This window comes from Argiope bruennichi, chromosome 9 (assembly GCF_947563725.1).
Source record: "Argiope bruennichi chromosome 9, qqArgBrue1.1, whole genome shotgun sequence".
Lineage (NCBI taxonomy): Eukaryota > Metazoa > Arthropoda > Arachnida > Araneae > Araneidae > Argiope > Argiope bruennichi.
The window spans coordinates 85,570,425-85,590,439 of record NC_079159.1 but is presented as its reverse complement, the minus strand read 5'-3'; the positions used below and the strand labels follow the sequence as shown (position 1 = coordinate 85,590,439).

At 30.8% G+C, this 20,015-nt stretch overlaps 2 non-coding genes across 2 annotated transcripts; both read left to right on the top strand.

Annotated features, from left to right (window-relative positions):
* The first annotated feature begins 402 nt into the window (after positions 1–402).
* Trnar-ccu (transfer RNA arginine (anticodon CCU)) lies at positions 403–475 on the top strand. The gene has a single exon. It is a non-coding gene; the product is annotated as a tRNA-Arg (tRNA).
* An 8,040-nt stretch (positions 476–8,515) lies between these two features.
* Trnae-uuc (transfer RNA glutamic acid (anticodon UUC)) lies at positions 8,516–8,587 on the top strand. The gene has a single exon. It is a non-coding gene; the product is annotated as a tRNA-Glu (tRNA).
* The last annotated feature ends 11,428 nt before the right edge of the window (positions 8,588–20,015 follow it).

Sequence of the window (20,015 nt, the reverse complement as noted above, 5' to 3'; positions counted from 1 at the left end):
TATAATTCAGATTTACACCGCCTGATAAATAAATTTTTAAGATCAAACACAGTCGAATGATTTTATATCACAATGAATTTCAAATGATCCATTGAATATTTAGTACATGGGTAACAGCTTCATAATCAAGTTAAATGCCCACCAGAATTTATATTTGCACAAAACAACTTAAAATTCCTGAAACTAGTTTAAATTCTGTTTTTTTAAACTTATTTTTTATTTTTTTTTATTTTGGACACGCATCTGTAGAGATGTTAAAGTGTGTGTGTGGGGGGGGGCTTATATTGTTAAGTGGATTAAAAACGGTTTTCTGCGCAGCTTGCTATCAATCCAAATTATGCAAATCGATTTTTCAGACATACATCTCTTCATTGCAACAGATATCAGGAGCGGAAGCTTGAAGCCCTCGTGGCCCAACGGATAAGGCATCGGTCTCCTAAACCGGGGATTGCGGGTTCGAGTCCCGCCGAGGGTACTAATTTTGGAATGTCTGCGAACCTGTTTTGGTGACTCACTGTACAGATCCCTAGGCTGATAACCAGTTAAGTTGGTTCTTGTGAATTATGTATCATGTTAACGTTAAGGATGCTCTATTAGAATGTCATAAAGTCACTGTGGTCTTGAGTTGTTAAACATATTAATAATCAGAGATATTAATCAGCATATTTTTTTGTAAATCAATTGTTTATGAAAATAGATCTTATTGATAATTGATGCAGCAATGATTTGTATATTCATGTGTATTTGTATGCTTTTATAGTATCACTAGTAAAAAACAAATATTAAATAATGCCATGCTTAATGCTCATCCATGCTTAGACTTGTAATTAAAAATATAGATTGAAAGATAATTTCGAATCATCTGGATGGGACTTTAGCTGACTTGGTGGGTGAGAATTACCACCCGAATATTTTTAACTTTTTAAAAGCTATTCAGCTCTATATCCACATATGAATTATTTTTTGTTTAATTTTTTTTTATTTGTACATTTGAAATCATTGTTATGTTTGAAAATGATACATTCATTGTTACTTTTAAAAATGTCTAATTTTTACTAGAATCGTCTGCTTTTAAAATTTTAACCACATAATTTTTAGGATGGAATTAAACCATATGTTTGGCGCAGTATAGCCAAGATTGGCTCTTGCGCCAATAACCCAACAACAACAACAACAAATCTGGATGGGATATCAAGCAAAATCTGCCTGGGTGATCCAAAGACTTTGAGAATTTTTGTTTGTTTGTCTATTCAGGAAATTTAATTCTGTGCTTTCATGTTCCTGTACATGGGTCGTGGATTCGAACTTATTCAAATTAAAAACAAATATTAATTAAATTTAAGGACATTATCTTTCAATTATTTTTTTTCTAATTTTTCCATTTTTGCAGATAAGGGGACTAAGGGTGTTTTTTTTATTTATTTTTCAATCTCTTTATTATAACTTTATTATAATTTTCACACAGAGTTAAGAAAAGGGGGGTGATTTTGGATTAATTTACAAAAAAAATAAGTTAAAAGTGTTTTTTTTTTTTTTTTTTTTTGTAAGAGAGATCACAAAACCTACTCTTATAAAAATGAATTTCGAACAAATGTTTTCTTATTTCAACCAGTCACAGCATTGTGATATTAAAAGCTGCTAAAATAAACCAAGAGGTGTGGTCTTCTGGAAACTTTCTCTCATACATATCAAAATTGGTCTTATCCCCCCCCCCCCTCTTACCGCTTAAAATTGTGCAGCTTAGATAAGGCCGAAAATGCCTTACATGAATAATAATTACGAAATATAAATCTTTGATGTGAATTTAGCATTTTTACCGAATCTAACTCGTAAATATGTGTTTTGGACTTCTTTTTTCTGAACGACTAAACCAAATTTGACATGGATCGACAATCATAAGATAGGATACCAAATTTAATTGATTTAAGTCATTGCGTTTAAATGTATATGAAAATTAGGCAGTGTAATTTTGATTTAAAAAATCTATATTTTAAATGCTGAATCTGTGTCTCAAATTTTATCTACTTAATCTACTACAAATTTTATCTTTCTATCGTTAGTAGTTACCTAGTTTAGTACTCGAGCAGCTAGACAGTTAGACTTTATGTGAAAGGATTTCGTTGAAAATTTGACAGAAATCTACAAATTTAGTCTAAATTTCATATACCAAATTTCACCCGTCTAGTTCAAAGCGTTTGTGGTTATTGGGTTCACAGACAGATAGACCTAATTCCAAAAATGAATTTTTGATCTCAAGGTCTGAAACGTAAAGATTCGTCAAAATACCAAACAAGAATTTTTTTTTTTTGTCGATTTTAATAGTTTCTCACTATTTCGTACACAAGAAAGTAAAATTAATTAAAATCATTAAAATATTTAGTTTCGAAAAGTGTGGTGGGAAAAGAGGGTCCTCGAAAGTAATATTTTCTCATTGTTCCTACTGAAATGAATCCGCAACTTCTGCTGGAGTATTCTTTCAACTACTTCCACGAATAATTTTAACCCCTTACCAACCGAGGATAACTTGCGAGATTCGGTCCCCAGTGACACGTATATATACGCATATAGTTGTGAGACGTATATATACGCCAGGAGCAGTAAACACATTGACTTAGGGTGACGTATATATACGCCCGCGGCAGGCAAGGGGTTAAAATATAGCAAGTTTTATGTTTAGCTTCGTGAATGAAGGAAATGAATTGTTTATAATGAAGCAAATGGAGAATGCGATCTAGCCCTTTCCGGTTACCCAATTGGATCCAAAGTGTGACACTTAGTTCGGCGTTAAGTCCACAAATAATTTTATTTAATGGCATGTTGGAAAATACTTGTAGTTAAGTTGACCTGTTTCAAACTTGTAATAATTGAATTTTCTAATTAATTTTACTCTAAATTTTTTTACATAGCAGCTGCTGCTTAATGCAATCATTCAAAGCTTAGCATTTAATAGTTTAGCATTTTTAGCTTATCATTTTTAATAGCATTAATCGACTGAAAACAATAATCGAATTCGGTGAAATCAACTATATTTGCATCACGTCAAGGGAAAAGGAAACATTCACACACCCATACACACACACATACACACACACATACACACACGCACACACGCACGCACGTACGCACACACGCACACACTTATCTCAGGGTTACCTATAATATATTTCAAAAATAATAAACTTCTTAACCACCTCTGATTGACAACTATTCCTTAACTGTTTATTTCTGAATTAAATATTATTATATATAATATGTATTATTCGTAATTTATTCTTTTCTTTTCGTTTTTAAGTTACTGAATAATGCTGTACCGTGAGTTTCAAATGAACAAATGCCTGACTCATTTCGACGTTCTTTGAAGGGATTTCTTCAACACATTAATTCATGTTGGAATCAATAATTCTCTCTCACAAGCAGTTCATGATTTTTCGAAGAACAGCCTGCGAAATTTTCAGTTTTGTCACAACGTTGTTCTGACTCACTTTAGGTAAATTGTAATATCTGTTCAGAATTCCAGTTTTATCTTTAACATTTAAATCAGCATTCTGTTATACATTTTTTCCCCTTAATTCAGTCTTTCATAATTTCTTCTAAATGCACAGGCAACGATAATTCAAATAATTTCAAATCCGAGCTACATCCAGGTATTTGTCCATATATCTGTCCATATCACTCTAAGACTGACAAAAGAATGTGAGCCCCGTAACATGGGAAAGATACTCAAATATATCCTTGCAATAGGAAAAAGAAATTTCAAGAATGTGAATCGTTAACACCTGTTGAAAGGAAAAGACTGGTTGATTCTCTACTTCAAACTTGGTAATATCAGACGATGTAGTGATCACATTAAACAAATTTTTTGTGTGTGCATTTTAATACTTTGGTTTAGGGCCAGATGCTTTTAATAATAGAATGATATAGTTAACTGCGACTCACGTTAAGCGACCTCCATTGTACCATTGTTTCGCCAATTTTTATATTTTCAGGAACTTAAAATCATTTCGCGAGCGACCCAGCTGTTCTGTTTTGCCATCGCGCTAGAATTCACATCTCTCTCTTCCTAAAAATCACTGGTTTCACTGTTAAAACAAACGATCATATTCCAACAACTGTGAGTCATCGCAGCATTGGTATTCCTCCGGTTACGTCATTAAAACAGTGGTTCCCAAGTTGCTTAATGGAGGCAACTCAAGTGACGCCATTGTCACGTGACTCGCATTTTTCATCTATCGGGTTCCAAATGGCATCGCGATAGATTTCAAAATTCAAATGTCGCGCAGCTTTGGAAAACACGCTATCACGATTGATAAATCAAGTGAGAACAAACTGATTTCAATTTATTCATATAAGAATGCTGTTCGCAAGTTTCTTAATAGTTTGATATTTTGAACTTCAAACCTATTTTCTCTTAGCAAAAGAACACATGCTCATGCTATTTTGCTCGAATTTAATTAAGGTACCAAGAAATTTAATAAAAGATCTAAGTAGCAGTAATTTAATTAAGATTAATCAGTAATTATGCTAAATCAGTAATTTGTGAGGTCTGTTTGTGTTCTGCCCAACAAAATGAATGTTTTAAAGTTTGATTTTCTATTATTTCATTTAAATTTTTAGTAAATTCAAAAGCAGAATGCAGTGTTCTACCAATAAAAATTTTGTTATCAATGTTTTGATCAGAAACATAAAATTTTTTTAAAGAATTATTGAAGTGCACGAATACTTTTTTAAAAAAAGAAAAGAACTGCGCTTTTAAATGGTTTTAATTAACAAAATGACTACTGTTGTTTTTGTTGCGGTAGTTGAAAGTAACAAATTAGTAGCAATTAATCGAATTCTTACTTACGAATATTAATTTGGACTTAACGTTATTACTGGAATATTTAGGAAGCTATTGTATGAGTAGTAAAATACAGTGAATATAATGCAGCTTGGTTTTGAAATTATAATATAATATTTACAATATACTTACAGATTCTTTGACAAATATAATTCGTAAGATTCCGGTTAAAGTCTAAAGTGATATTATAAAATATACAAAAAAAATCGTTAAAATAATAAACATAAGTTATGTAGAGCAAAAGACCGAAATTTAAAACTAAAAAAAAGTTTAAAAACACCCAAACGATATTATGACGATTCTTTTTGATGATTATTAATTGAAAGTAAAAAATAAATAAATAAATTTAAAAAAAAACCAAACGATAAATTAGTAGAACATTTTGAAGCTGACGTCACTTCGCAAAAACGCCGAACAATAACAAATACTCATTGTAAATATTTTAACTTGTAATGCAAAAACCATTTTTTTTTTTAATTTGATGAACCATAACAAAAACATGCGTAGAGAGAAAAAAGAATTTACTACCAAAAATTGTATACAATCATAGTTCCTTTTCAGTGTAATCGCCTTGAAGATTCAAGAATTTGCCATATCGGTGAACCAGATTTCTTACCCAATCATCGAAGAACGCTGCCGCCGGTGATTGAGATGGGACTTTCCTTTCCTTTGAAGCACCCGATTAGTCCAGAAGTCTTTTGAATTTTCTTTTAAGACAAGAATATGGAGTAGGAATGCCTGAATGTTCATTTTCCGAAATTTAATTTGACATGCTGGTTTGTCAGTTTGTCAAAGTCAGTGTTGTTTTGGTTTTAGCATACTCTATTTCTTTCGAACGCTTTGTTCAACCATGAGCCGTGTGATTTTCAACTCTTTCTTTAATTGAAAAATTGGATAGAACGTTAAAATAATAACTCCTTACTGATGTGGAGCTTCAAATCAGTGTCTCATATCGCTGGTGGCAATGCTTTTCTAAGAGGAGATAGACAATCTGATCCTCCGATATGACTGAAACTTAAATCTTCAAATTAGGCGATTGCACCAAAAAGTAACTACACTGCAAATAATCTTTGATAATTAATTCATTTTTTTCTACACTCTTATCTTTTTTTTACGGTCCATTGGAGTTTGAGGAGGTAGGAGAGAATACCAGTCCTCGTACTTTTTTAAAAACTATATTTTCCATGCCCTTGGAGTTCTGCTTCCTGGCATTTACAAAGCCAGCACTCTTTATTATTAAAAAGGAAAATAGTATTTCATTTGTATTATTCTTTGATTTAGTAAGGAATTTTGACTCGTACCTCTCTCTTACAAATTGCACGGATCCTACAATGGGCTGGTAATAAGATTCCTGTTTTCTTCTTAGATTAGGTTATATTAACGTCCCGTTTGAAGCAACACTAGGGCTATTTTGGGACGGACCTCTTAATTTTGAACCGCGGTCAGATGACGAGGACGACACCTGAGCTGGCACCCCCCTCCCCACACCAGCGGGAGGACGTTTGGTCATGACGGATTTAGCTTGCAGCAGACCCTCTTACACGACGGTTCTTCTGTGGAATCGGGTTTCGAACCTGAAACCCTCCGGTTCCGAAGCCGAGACCTTACCACCAGGCCACCGCGGCCCGTTTTATTCTTAGAAGATTCTTAATTTGAAACCTAAGGAGTCTCCATTAAGTGGGTCTAGAGCATGTTAAATCTATTGGTTTGGAAGGAATGCTTGGAGACAGGCTTAGGCTCGAAGTCGTCTCGTCATCTGATTAAAATTCCATTCTAAAACAGCCTTCATATTGCTTCGAAAATGAGATGCAAATATAACTAAACTAATTATAATGAAGTTGAGTTTGAAGGATGTTATGATATCGCAATAGGTTTTATGCCGCAGTAGCACATTTTGGAATCAATTCGTGGGCGCAGGGACACAAGTTCGAAAATTTGTTACCACGGAAAATATGCTATGTGTATAGGTTTGGCGTTGGTTAAATCTATTGAGAGAAAACGCTTTCGGCTGGTAGTGATAGATATCTGAAGACTGAGATGTAGGTTTAAAGTAATATCTTCACCGTCTGATCATGTAGAGATGTTCATAAAGCTATGCTACGTTGGTTTATTTGAACCAATAATTATGAATAAAGAATGAAACAAAATGTTATTGCTTGTATTTATTTTAAGGGACGTCAAGAATGGAACTGAAATTTAAAAAGCAATTTAAATTCTGAAATTTGATGTTTTATTCTTGTGGATTTGAATCTCCATTTCGTAGACAAAAGAGACAAAGTCCTTGAAACCGGCGAATTGTCTGGTTATGATTGAACTGGTAGGGTTATATGTGGTTTTCCAGAATATTTTTTCATCCAAAAAAGACAGGGGGTTTGGGCGAAAAAGCAAAACTGCCATTAATATTGATATTGAATAATTTGATTTATTGATATATATTATTTATAAATAGGTACAATGATAACAGTTTAGCTATATAGCCTAGGTATATTTGGTCATTGTTGTTGCTTCTAATGGCACTTGCCATCGACAAGCTCGCTGACGAAATCAGTGATTTTAAGCCGATGGTGCGTCTCTTGTTTCTTAGTAGAGCCAACTAGGGCCAATAGTATGTCTTAGCTACTCACGCATCATATTCCCTTGCACAGCCCCTTCTTACAGGGGGGCACATTCGCACATCTCACAGATAGAACAGATGAAGAACAACCATACCCGAACCGGGACTCGAACCCAAGACACGGGAAAGACGCGCCATGCCAGGGCGTCGGCATTTGATCATTAAAAAACTTTAGTCGACCGCCATTAAAATGAAACACTTGTCATCAGACGAACCAGCCTCATGTTTAGCATTAAATTACAATAGATATGAAATTCAGCTTATTCATGCGCTTTAATTAATGAATTATTTATGCAATTATGATCATATATATTAAATTAATTAATATCGTATTCTCAATTATTTAACCGTGAACACTGTTGCATCACATATCGTTATTACTTGTCGAATACATCGGTCAAAAAATCATAAGAGCCTTGGCGGATTTAGGCATTTTGCAGCCCCAGAATTCCACAGTTTTGAGTCCCATCATTAAATAATGTTTTAATTTGGTTCCACTTCTCAACATATTTTTGATGTTAATTAATTACCTTAGTTAATTTTTTTTATTTTGATATGAATACATATATATATATATATAGTATATGCATTTATATTTTTAAAAAATACATATCTTTTGAAAAATAAAATAAAAAAAATCAAAGTAATAAAATTCTTGAAAAATTAATTATAATTATTAGGCAATTATTTCCTTACATATAAAATTGTATTTCATTCCTTATAATATATTATGGGGAAATATTAAACAAACATATATAACATTAATTTTTTTTTATTTTACCGGATGCATCTATCAATTGTAAAATATTATGACAAATGAAATAATTAATTAATATTTTTATATATTATAAATAATTAATAATGATACATTAATGGATATAATAATACTTTTAATAATTGATTGCGAACACAAATTGTGGATCTATTACTTTATTATAGAACAAATTCTTTTTCAACTCGCAAGTAAATTAATAACACTTTTAAATAAATCTTATTGCGACTTCTGTCAACTCAATCTACTTAATTCTTTTTGCTCCAACATTTCTGCTCCACTTTTCACCGTATCCCATGTGGTCTAGTGGTTAGGATTCCTGGCTTTCACCCAGGCGGCCCGGGTTCGATTCCCGGCATGGGAAGATATTTTTCTTCGATGCAAAAATAAGTTTTATATTTTATTCCTTTTAATAAAACATTTTATTTGCCATGAATATTTAAAAAATATGACAGTACTAGTTGAACATTGTACTCTGTAAAAACCCAAAGTGAATACATTTTTTTTCTTCCTTACGTTCATAATTATTCTCAGTATAAATTCATTATTAGAGAATGGCTAAAATTACTATCGTCATTAAAATTATTAATGGCTAAATCATTAAATTATTACTAAGATTATTTTATTAATGAAATATTCTAATTTTAATAACAAAATTCAGTATTAATGAATGGATTGTAAAGATTTCAATTCTACGTATATGTCTTTCGTTTTTAAAAAATATAATTATATATTTTTAAAGATGAATCCAGTTTTAAAATCTTTATTTTAATAATTTGTAAGTTAAAACAACTTGCATTTTACTATTATTAGGCGACGTTCAATATTTTCTCCGGTCAACTGTTCAAATTTAAATTCTGGAATTGAATCGGGGTCATTGTTTAAAGTAAAACCTATGATATACTGCTCTAAATTCTCATTTATTAACGCTCAACTCTAATATATTACTCTAAAATCAACATTTCACCCTGAGGTTTCACGCTGAACATCAATCAACTTCACATTCAGTCCATAAATATTTCCTCAATAATATAAATAAAAAAACATTATACTGAAGAAGTTATAGATATTGTAGTCCATCAACTTAGTTATTCACCAGTCCAGCAAATTTCGCTTTCATGTCATGCAATTATATCAAGACAAATAGACACGATCGCGTTTATTTAATTCTTTCCAATGATTTTAATAGCTACTTCACATGAAAAATTCATTTTTACCTTATTTACATTCATTGTCACAGTTTTATATTTGCAAAATGAATGAAAATAATAAGCAAGAAATTGAATATAACTCTACATCTATGACATGAATGTTTTACATCTGTTTCTTTTAAATTTCTATTCACTTTATAAATATTCATAAAACCAGTGAAAGCTTTTTCCTAAATGCTTGTTATTTTTTAAAGACTCTTTATTCTTGCAGACGATTATATATTATTATATATAATCGTCTGCAAATATATATAATAATATTTATATATATTATTATATATATTTGCAGACGATTGAATTTTGCATTCATTGTTCTACTTTATTTGATTTGCATCAAAAGTTTATGAGCTGCAGTTTAAAAGTCAACTTGCTTGAAGTTTTACATAACATTCGAAGTATATTATATTCCTGTCTCTACTTTTATTTATAACTAGCCGCCTTTGGCGATCAGCCGGTTCGCCAATCTTAATGTTCGTTAAAATTTTAATAATTAAATATTTTATACAATTCCTACTTTAATAGCTTCTTCATCAAAATATTTTATAACTTCACATTTTGATTGTCATATAATTCATTCATAATATTATAAAGGCCTTCAGTCATAACGTCATATGTATCTCTAATTTTCTGTTACCCCTCGTAGAATTTATGCTTTAAATTAAAGTGCAAATGATTAATCTGCAATTAATATAATAATATTTTTTACTGAAACAAAGCATTTTTTTTAATAATATGATTACTGATAATAGAGTCACTGAGCGTTTAAACTTTATGGGCACTAAAGAATATCTTTCTTAATTTATGTAATATCTCAAGAATTTGTCAACAAAATTTTCTCAGATTCATCATGAACAGATCGATTCATTAACAATGTTTAATTTTAAATGCATCAAACACTAAGAAAATAAAATGAATCGTTTAAAATAATCGGTCGAAAACAGGTTTAAAAAAACTACTTAAAAAACGATGTACTTAAAACTATAAGCATATTCAAAAAATATATAACTAACATAAATACAATTTAATTACAAAAGCCTGCAACTAACCTAAAAATAATTTAAATCATTGAAAACAGGTTAAAAAAAAACTACTTAAAAAACGATGTACTTAAAACTATAAGCATATTCAAAAAATATATAACTAACATAAATACAATTTACTTACAAAAGCATGCAACTAACCTAAAAATAATTTAAATCGTCCGTTGATAATGGTTGTCATGGCAACAATCGGAACACAATGAGCATGCGTGAATTTTCTTCGCCAATTACGGTAACGCAAATGCATGAATTTTTCTACGCCAGTTGGGGTAACGCTATGCAGATTATACATTTTTAATTTCCTTTATTCTGTGTTATTTTAATTCAAAAGTACTTCAGAATGAATCTGAAACATGGATTAATTAACAATGTTTAATTTTAAATGCATCAAACATTAAGAAAATAAACAGAATCGTTTGACATAATCCGCCGAAAAACGTTAACCCTAGCCTCATTACTGTTGGGAGAAAAAAAATACTGAAGCCTTACTCATTTGGCGGTGGGAAAAATGGAAGATTTTTTTGGCGGAAAAGTTGGCGGAGGGGAAAATGGAAGATTTTTTTGGCGGGAAAGTTAGTTTTTAATTAATAATTAAAATTCTAATTAAAATTTCAAAAAAAGGGACTCCAGGTGCACATTCCCGACCTCTAAGGTATACATGTACCAAATTTGATAGCTGTATGTCAAATGACCTTGCCTGTAGAGAGCCAACACACACACACACACACATTGAGCTTTATTATAAGTATAGATAAAGAAAATTTATGTATGTACTTTGATGTTCAACATATTACATGCTTTGTAGGATGTGAATGTGAGCGACTTTTTTGAAATTTTATTAAATTATTTTTTGCAGTTTTTCGTTGATAACTTCCGAAAATATTATTGCACAAAAAATTATTTTTACATCATTTAAATTTTCAAAGAATTGTCTTTCCAAGAATACCAATTTAGTCGCTACAAAACTTTTGTCTAGATTTATTTATCATTTGAATAGCATTTTTATGTATCACAAAAATATTTTCTTTGTTGAAAATGAAGTAAAAATCGTTTTCATCGTCAATACTAACATTTCATGCTGTTATTATTATTGCTGGCGATCACGATGTAATTGGTCTTTCTTTCCCATTTGACTTGGTTTCTTTTTAAAGTGGGTTTTTAATATTTTTGAATATTACGCAATTACAATTGATCCTTAATAATAACAATTCATTGTTAATACTAACAATTTCATGCTGTTTTAGTATTATTATTATTGCTGGCGATAACGATATAATTAGTCTTTCTTTCCCATTTGACTCGGTTTCTTTTTAAAATGGGTTTTTAATATTTTTGAATACTATACAATTACAATTAATGCTTAACTTCAGGAATAAGCAAAGATAAAAAAGGTTTTAAAGTTCGATCATTTTAAAAAGAATTTGTAGGATCACCCAACTTACTTGATGTTTTTACTAATTGTTGCATGGTGATTTTTTTTTTAATATTATCGGATTTTCAAGGGTTAATCCTCAAATATATTACGCAATCGTGAAATATATTCTGTAGTTAATACAAAATTTCAATGCTGAATTATTCGTCTTTCTGTTCATGTATTTTTTGAGCATGCATCAATTCCTTAAGTATGTTTCCTGATAATTTGAAGCTTAATCACTTCCCTGTTTAAAATTAAATTTCAAATTTGAAGTTAAATAAATGGCAGAAAATTAGTGAACCATTTTATGTAGACTTCCACACTAGGGTAGGCAAGGCGTTTATTTTTGTTTTTCTTAGATCTTCATCGAATTCCAGGAATAAAGAGAGATAGAGTCAATTATCATTTATCCTTAATTTTACAGTTTTTTCTATGGATTTTTAATATAATTTTTATACCATTTTTAAAAGGAAAATTATTCAATTAACGTACTTTGTTTCCTTTTAACGCCTGTTGAATGGTTAAGATAATGAAATTCAATTGTTCATAACACAAACAATTTTGGTTGCAAAAGAGTGGAATTTTTTTAAAAAAAAGATTATTAATATGCGGAAAATATTTAATTAAATATGACTAAAAGAGATCGGATGACTGAATAAAAATTTTGATTTCTTAATTTTTGCATACGGCGTAATGAAAATATTGTATACGATTTCAAAAATAAAATAAGTGATTTCTTTGCCAAAATTTGAAGTTAAAAAATTTTTTTGTTGCGGAAGACATTAAGATTAATTTGCGCTAAAAAAATTCATTTGAAATTTAACTACCTAATAAGCCGGTGAACCAGCTGGTCTCTAAAAGCGGCAGTTTTAAATTAAATAAAAGTGAAATTAGCGGTATTTGTTGAAAAATAAATATAAAAATGCTTTTTTTTCTGCTTTCACTTTCTCGAACTTGAAATTTTGATGAGATTTTATATTTCGGACCTCAAGAAAAACCATTTGCGTCTGATTTCGGACTAATATTTCTAAAATTTTGACCTTTTTTTTTGTATATTCAATAGGATATGAACACAATTATTCAAAAATACAATTAAAAATAATAAATAAAATTTAAAATTCGAATTTTTCGCTGAAACTGTATCCTTGTATCAAATTTTAAACAGAAAAAATTAAAGGAAAAAGGCTCTAAAAGCAAATCCTCCACTATACAATGAAGCTAAAGGCAAAAAAGTGCCATATTATGTTAAGTAAACTGTGAAGTCTAGAAATGGTTAACATTTCTTCTGATTTGTCAGTGTGATTCTTTCTTTGAAATTTTATATCCTATCAATGAATTATACAAAATTGAAAATAAAATAAAAAGTTCATGAAATTATTTTTCTTCGGATATATTAAAATGGATGATTCGGATTATATGCGTAAAGTACAAAACGCAAAACGCAAAAAAAAAAAAAAAAAAAAAAAAAAAAAAAAAAGTGAGAAAGAAAGAGAGAATATTCTATTCACAGAATATGTAGGACGAAAATGAAATTTTAGAACTTCCAATCTCAAGATTAAGATTCTTATGAATTGAACGATAGAACACTGGAGTAGTCAAAGAATCTTGAGAATTTACCTAAAGATTTATAGAAAAGAATAAATAGTATAATATCAAATTACATAAAAGAAAGCTTCTCAACTCGTATGATGGCTGTCTAGACATTGCAATCAGACAGAAAAAAACGCTCCTTAGATATAGGCTGAGAATTGTATCTCTTTTTTGTTTCTTAATTTCCATATGTACATTTCCCTATATTTACATACGGAATGAAATATAAGTTAGACGGAAAACAGGAATGAATAAAAGAGATTGAAATGTTGAGAAAGTATTTGAAAATTTTCAAATGAAACTTAGTTTATGAATAATTTCGAAATGAAAAACTTCAAAGCTATGTACCAGCTATAGAAACTGCTGAAGTTGGGTTTTAAGTTTACCTAACTATAAGTCTCTCAAACGATAAATTAGATCTTAAAAATCATTATTTTTAACATTATTGTTTATTTAGTAATTAGTATGATTTATGTACTGGTTTAATTTTTCTAATTTTCAGTTTTTTTAGATGACTGCAATCTTTTTTAGTTAGAATAGGACTAGAGAATGGAATTTTTTAATTAAATAGAATTTTTTAAAGTTCTGCTTTAGTATGCTTACTACTAACAAAGGTGTGAGTGTGTGTGTATATTGGCATTCTACATTTCATATCGTTTGGCTACATTTGGCATAAATATATCTTGGAGGTCAGAAATGTACGTCTTGGAGAACTTTGTTTTAAATTTTAATTGGAATTTTAACAATTCAAAAATTAAGTTAAATTTTAGCATTTTCCCCATATAACTTTCGAAAACAGTAATGCACAAAAATAAATTTCATACAGTTTCAAAAATTATTTCAAAAAATGCTCAATGCTTTTAACCTGAATTTTAACATTTTTTTAAAATTATCTTTTGGCCTAATTTACTATAGATTAACTACAGATTAGGTTTTTACCTTAAAATTAAAACCGTTTTTAATGTTTCATCAGATACTTATATTGTGTAATTTTCTTCCATTGTTGAAAGCTATAGAATGAAAATTAAATCAATGAATTAAATGTCTATGTAGTCTACAAAACGAATAAAAAAAGCTAAATTACGATAATTAAAAATCAAAATAACTTAGAAGACAGACGCACCAGACGTTTAATAGGGACATGATGTTGTGGAATGGATTTCTACTACAAAGGTCACGTAGGTTCGTTAGTATGGAACTCAATGACACACACAAGAAGTAGAGCTAAAGCAATTTATTAACTCAACTCTGAACTGAGAACACAGTGACTGACAAATCTTCTGCTTTTATACTAGCAGGGAAAGTTCCAGAATATTTTTCTGGAGACAGTAAGAGAAGTCGAGAACATTTGTCGGGTAAACTAAAGAAATATCCAGTATCTTCTGGAACATGAAATAAAGGAAAACATAAAAGCAAGGAATTAAATATTTACATATAATTAATATTTATTAAATATAAATTATATGTAAATATAATATTTAATAAAAATTAAGATTCACATAAAATATTTAATAAATATTAAGAATTAATATTTATGTAAATCGCATTGTCTCTAGCTGGATTCAAACTTACGGTCTCTTGATTATGAGACAAGTGCCATGACCATTCGGCCATGGAGATTCGACTGTCTTTCTTCAATGCGGCAATATATACAATAAATAGCGTATATGTATGATAATTAAAACAATACGTCTTTAATGTTCCGCAGTTTAACAAAGTCCTAGAAATAAAGTTATATCTGCGCGATTTAACTTTTTAACTGAAATTAAATGCAGGCGATCAATAGATAATTGAAAGATGTCTCTTTTCCAAAATTTTTCATTGATAAATGCTGCCAGACATCTAGGATTAAAAAAAAAAAAAAAATTTCGATTTGAAGTTATTTCGGTGTCTAGCTTAATAACAGAGTAAAGAAATCAAAATAATTTATGTCAAAAATAATTTATTTGGCCGTTTACAACAAGAAGACGTTTGGTCATGCAAGAAAATTCAAGGAACTCATTTTTAAAGCTTGAAATCTTAAATCAGTTAACATTTGCGCAACCAGAAATTTTAATTGTGCCTTTTTAGAAAATGTCCGTCTGTCTGTGTCAAAGATAACTCTAAACCCTTTGAACTAAATGGTTCAAATTTACCATATTATCTTTACATCAAATTTGCAGACTATCTCCAAATTTTGAGCAAAATCAGCACAGAGTGTCTATTCGGCTGTTCGAATAAAAGCACATTAATTAGAAAACGAAGAGAGCTAGATAGATAAAATCGTATTAACTAATCGTGAAATATCTTGCCAAGGATGACACAATAGATTTAGTGAAAGTACTGAATTCACGTCAAAAGTTAATATCTTGTAAGTATTGTAAGCCAATGTCATGTAAGGCGTTCTTTGGCATCTAAATTTTTTAAAGAGTGTACGAAAAAGTTTAAGCCCCCCCCCCCTGGTTTTTTTAAGAATGTTCATTTAATTAACGAACTCTGTTTCGTATTGATTTATGATCTGCAAATCGTAGCTTACGAGCCAAATATGGCTCTTTGTTTCCTTGAATGTGGATCTTCCTCACATTAGTACATGCCGGAGCGCACAGGAATGGGTGTGCAATGGGCCATAATAAGCGCACAATGAGCCATTGTAATGATTTCAGTACAATTGTACCGACAAGAATAACTTGAGATCCGCGGTCGATTTTTTTTTTTTTTTTTTAGTCAGTCTTGATGCGACGTTCCTTGAGTGTGGCTTTTCCAGCAAATAACGATGGAGGCGCGCGCACGTAAACTGGGCCATTGTACAGATTTCAGTAGAATTGTACCGACAAGAATATCACTGGCCTCCGCGCTCGATTGTGTTTCTACCTCGATGCGACGCTCGACGCTGCTGCTCCCCTCCCTCCCAAATAGCGCGTGCAGGCGCGCGTACATAGAATGGGCCATTGTACCGATTTCAGTACAATTGTACCGACCAGAATAACATTGACATTCGCGTTCGATTATGTTTCTGCCTCGATGCGACGTTGCCTTTTTATGATAGAGGCTCCCTTATCTCCGGCGATGCGCGTATAATTCATTCACGAGACAAGTGAGGGTTATTTTGTGAGCCAGGCAGTCAGGAGGCTTGTTATGGACTATGATTGACTAACATTTGATAACTTTTTGTGTACCAATACGTCTGCACTATGCTTTTAGCGCTTATTATTTAGTCAAAAACAAAATGAGATGGACTTGGAGCGAAATAAAGCAGAGGGTAGCAGTTGTGAAAAGATGATCAGAAGAAAGAGGTAGGTTACACAAATTCGATTTAGCTAGAGGTAGAGTATAAGAGGCTTGAGGGGGGAAGACCATTTTGTTGTGACTTAGGGGAATTTATATTTGCTGTCGGAGTGAGCGGAGAAGGTGCTTATTGTGAAGTGATTAAAGCAAATTATAAGTAGGATTTACATTCAGCCAATTACAATCCATCCAGTAAAACTAAGCATGCGTAGAAACTGTACTGTAGCAAGTACTTGTCCCTTTGAGACAACCCACTCTCTCTGCGTGATCTTACGGTAATCTTGCAACTATTAAAGCATGCCTAAGGATTAATCGCCAAATAACTCGCCAAGGATAACATGATACATTCAGTAAAAATGACAAATTCGGGTCTAAAGTTATTTCGTAATTATTGTACGCCGATGCCATGTAAGGTGTTTTCTGACACGACAAGTTTATTAAAAAAGAAAGTTTTAAGGAGACCACTCCAGCTGGTTTAAAGAACTTTTTCATACTACTGCAATAGAATTATATTTTCTCTTTTTAATTTTAACATTGGCAACTCCGAAATACAGTTACTGGATTTTAAAAAAATAAATAATTATGGAGCATCAAATTTGAACGTCTTAGCACTGATATTTGGAGAAAAACAATTGTGAGCTTCGTGCACAGCACGAGTGACGTGTTTTTCAAGACTTGGTGAAGAACGATATATTAATTTTTAATACATGGAATAACATTCCTGACTCATATTATCAGCTGAAACCAATGAGAGTAATCTCTCCAAACTTTCTCGCATACTCTCTAAATAAATTTTCATGCCAGAGAAGGCCTTACATGGCATTGGCGTTCAATAGTTACAAAATACCAACTTTTAGCATGAATTTAGCATTTTTACTGAATCTATTGTGTTATCCTTGGCCAATAATCCTTGGCATGCGATTAATAGTACCCGGAAATTGAATTTGTGCTTTAGACACGCTTTTCTGAATCGTTTGAAACAAAAATTGGACACAAAACAGCACTTGTCAAAACTAATATGTTATTTTCTAATAAAATATTAAATTTGACATATTTAAGTCATTGTCTTTTTGAATTATGGCGTTAACATATTTCTGATAGTACAGACTGACAGACAGTCAACTCCTAGATTCCATCGATTTGGCTCAAAATTTCACAAATATCTGTACTATAGAGGTTAAATCTGTGCACCGAATTTTATCTGTTTATCTCTCTTTGTTTTGTAATTATTGTGCTAACTTAAATTCGAGTAGACGGACTCCCTTTGAACAGGTTTATTCAAAATTTGATAGAAATTTGCATATTTGATGTAACTACCATATGCCAAATTTTATCCATCTGGCTCAAAGTGTTTTTGAGTTATCTTTGTCACAGACAGACGGACGGGCATTTTCTGAAATTTGTTTTCCAAACTCATGGGAGTCTAAAACTTGGAGATTCATCAAAATCTTGAGTTTTTTTGGCGTTTTTTTTTTTTGGCGAATTTTTGTGGCGATTATTGCACATTCTGTCTATCACGTATACGAGAAAATAAAAATGTAGCTCTCAAAAGAATTTTCAGTCTTTGAACTGTTGATAATTAGCCCTATTGACGAATGGGTTTGCCAACCACTGTTATAGACAGACAGACAGTTATTCTCTGGTTGAAGGTGGCTCAAAATTTGATAAGTGTGTATTTAGCATAGAAGATAAATCTGCGCAACGAATTTTATCCATCTAGCTTATTTCGTTTCGTAGTTATTGGGTTAACTTTTATCTGATAAACCGGGCAGACAGACTTCCTCTGAATACATTTAGCTCAAAAATCGATAGATATACACAAATTTGGTGTAACTATATACCAAATTTCTTTCGTGTAGCTCAAAACGTTTTTCAGTTATCTTTGTTACAAAGGCAGATCGACAGACAAACATATTCCAAAAATGTTTTTTTCGAACTCAGAGATGTCTAAAATGTGAAGATCTGTAAAAATCTCGAGTTCACATTTTTTGACTATTATATTACATTCTCTGTATTTCGTATACGAGAAAATAAAATTTTATTTTGATTTAAAAATTTCGCAAACAAATGCTCACTGGATTTTTCAACCGCTTCTCTGATTCTGTGTCGTCGTTTCACATTTTTTTTTTTTTTTTTTTTTGCTGTTTTTAATGATTTTGTATGCAAAAAGGTTGCCGAAGACATTCGTTTCAAAAAATTTTAAAATTGATTTATAAAGAAAACAAAATGACTGATAAAAATTAATTGTAGAATTCTTCTACAAGAATGCGTGCTTCAAGAGATAATTGACGGGATTTTTTTTTTTTTTTTTAACATTCAGATGTGCCATACATCTTTAGCACTGTATTTTTTTTTTTTTTTGAGAATACACGTGCATAAAAAGAAACAATTATGAATTATTAACATATAATAAAGCAGGTGTACAATTCCGTAGCTTCCCGAAGCATCTGTGATATAAATTTATTCAGCTTCATGATGAAAAGAACTAAATGAAATGATTTTTTTTTCATTCCGCTGGTTTACTCATCTGTGAAATTACGAAGTGACACTATAAAACACAAATGATCATTTTAGACAAATTTCCATGCGTTATTGTGACAATTTAAATTTTGATGTACACAGAATATACAGCTCAATCGTTCAAATTAAAACATTTTGTATATAGAATCTGTGAAGATGTGACATTTAAAAGTAAAATATCAGACATAAATACAGGAAATATATTACGTTAAAACTATATATATTAGAAATTAGAAAGTTTAAAAATGCTGTAGTAAATACAAAGATAAACGATTTTATGAGGGAAAAAAAAAACAAACGATAAATGGTAAAAAGACGAGAACTTTATCCAGATGAAACTCCAAAGCAATAATAAACATTGCAGTCTTTTTCTTATTATTCTTTATCAAAAATGATTCGAAATTAAAACTATTACATTTCTTTTCGTAGTAGAAAATAGATGTTATATATTTTATTGCGTTATTGTTTGTTTTAAAGTAAATTGTCGGGTAATTAACAAACAGATTGATTAATTGTTCATACATTAATTATAAATATTAGCTTTCGCTTCTTCGCAAATTATTTTTCTTTAAAATAATTTTTTGATTGCATTCGCTGGTCCCCAGAAATGTTCACTCCCCCCCCCCTTACTTAAATGCTTTCATTTTGATTGAACAGAATAAAAATTTCAGTCATAAAATCGCATGCCAAATTTTATGTATTTAAATCACTACGCATTGAGTTATTGCTTCTGAAAGTATAAACTGATAGACA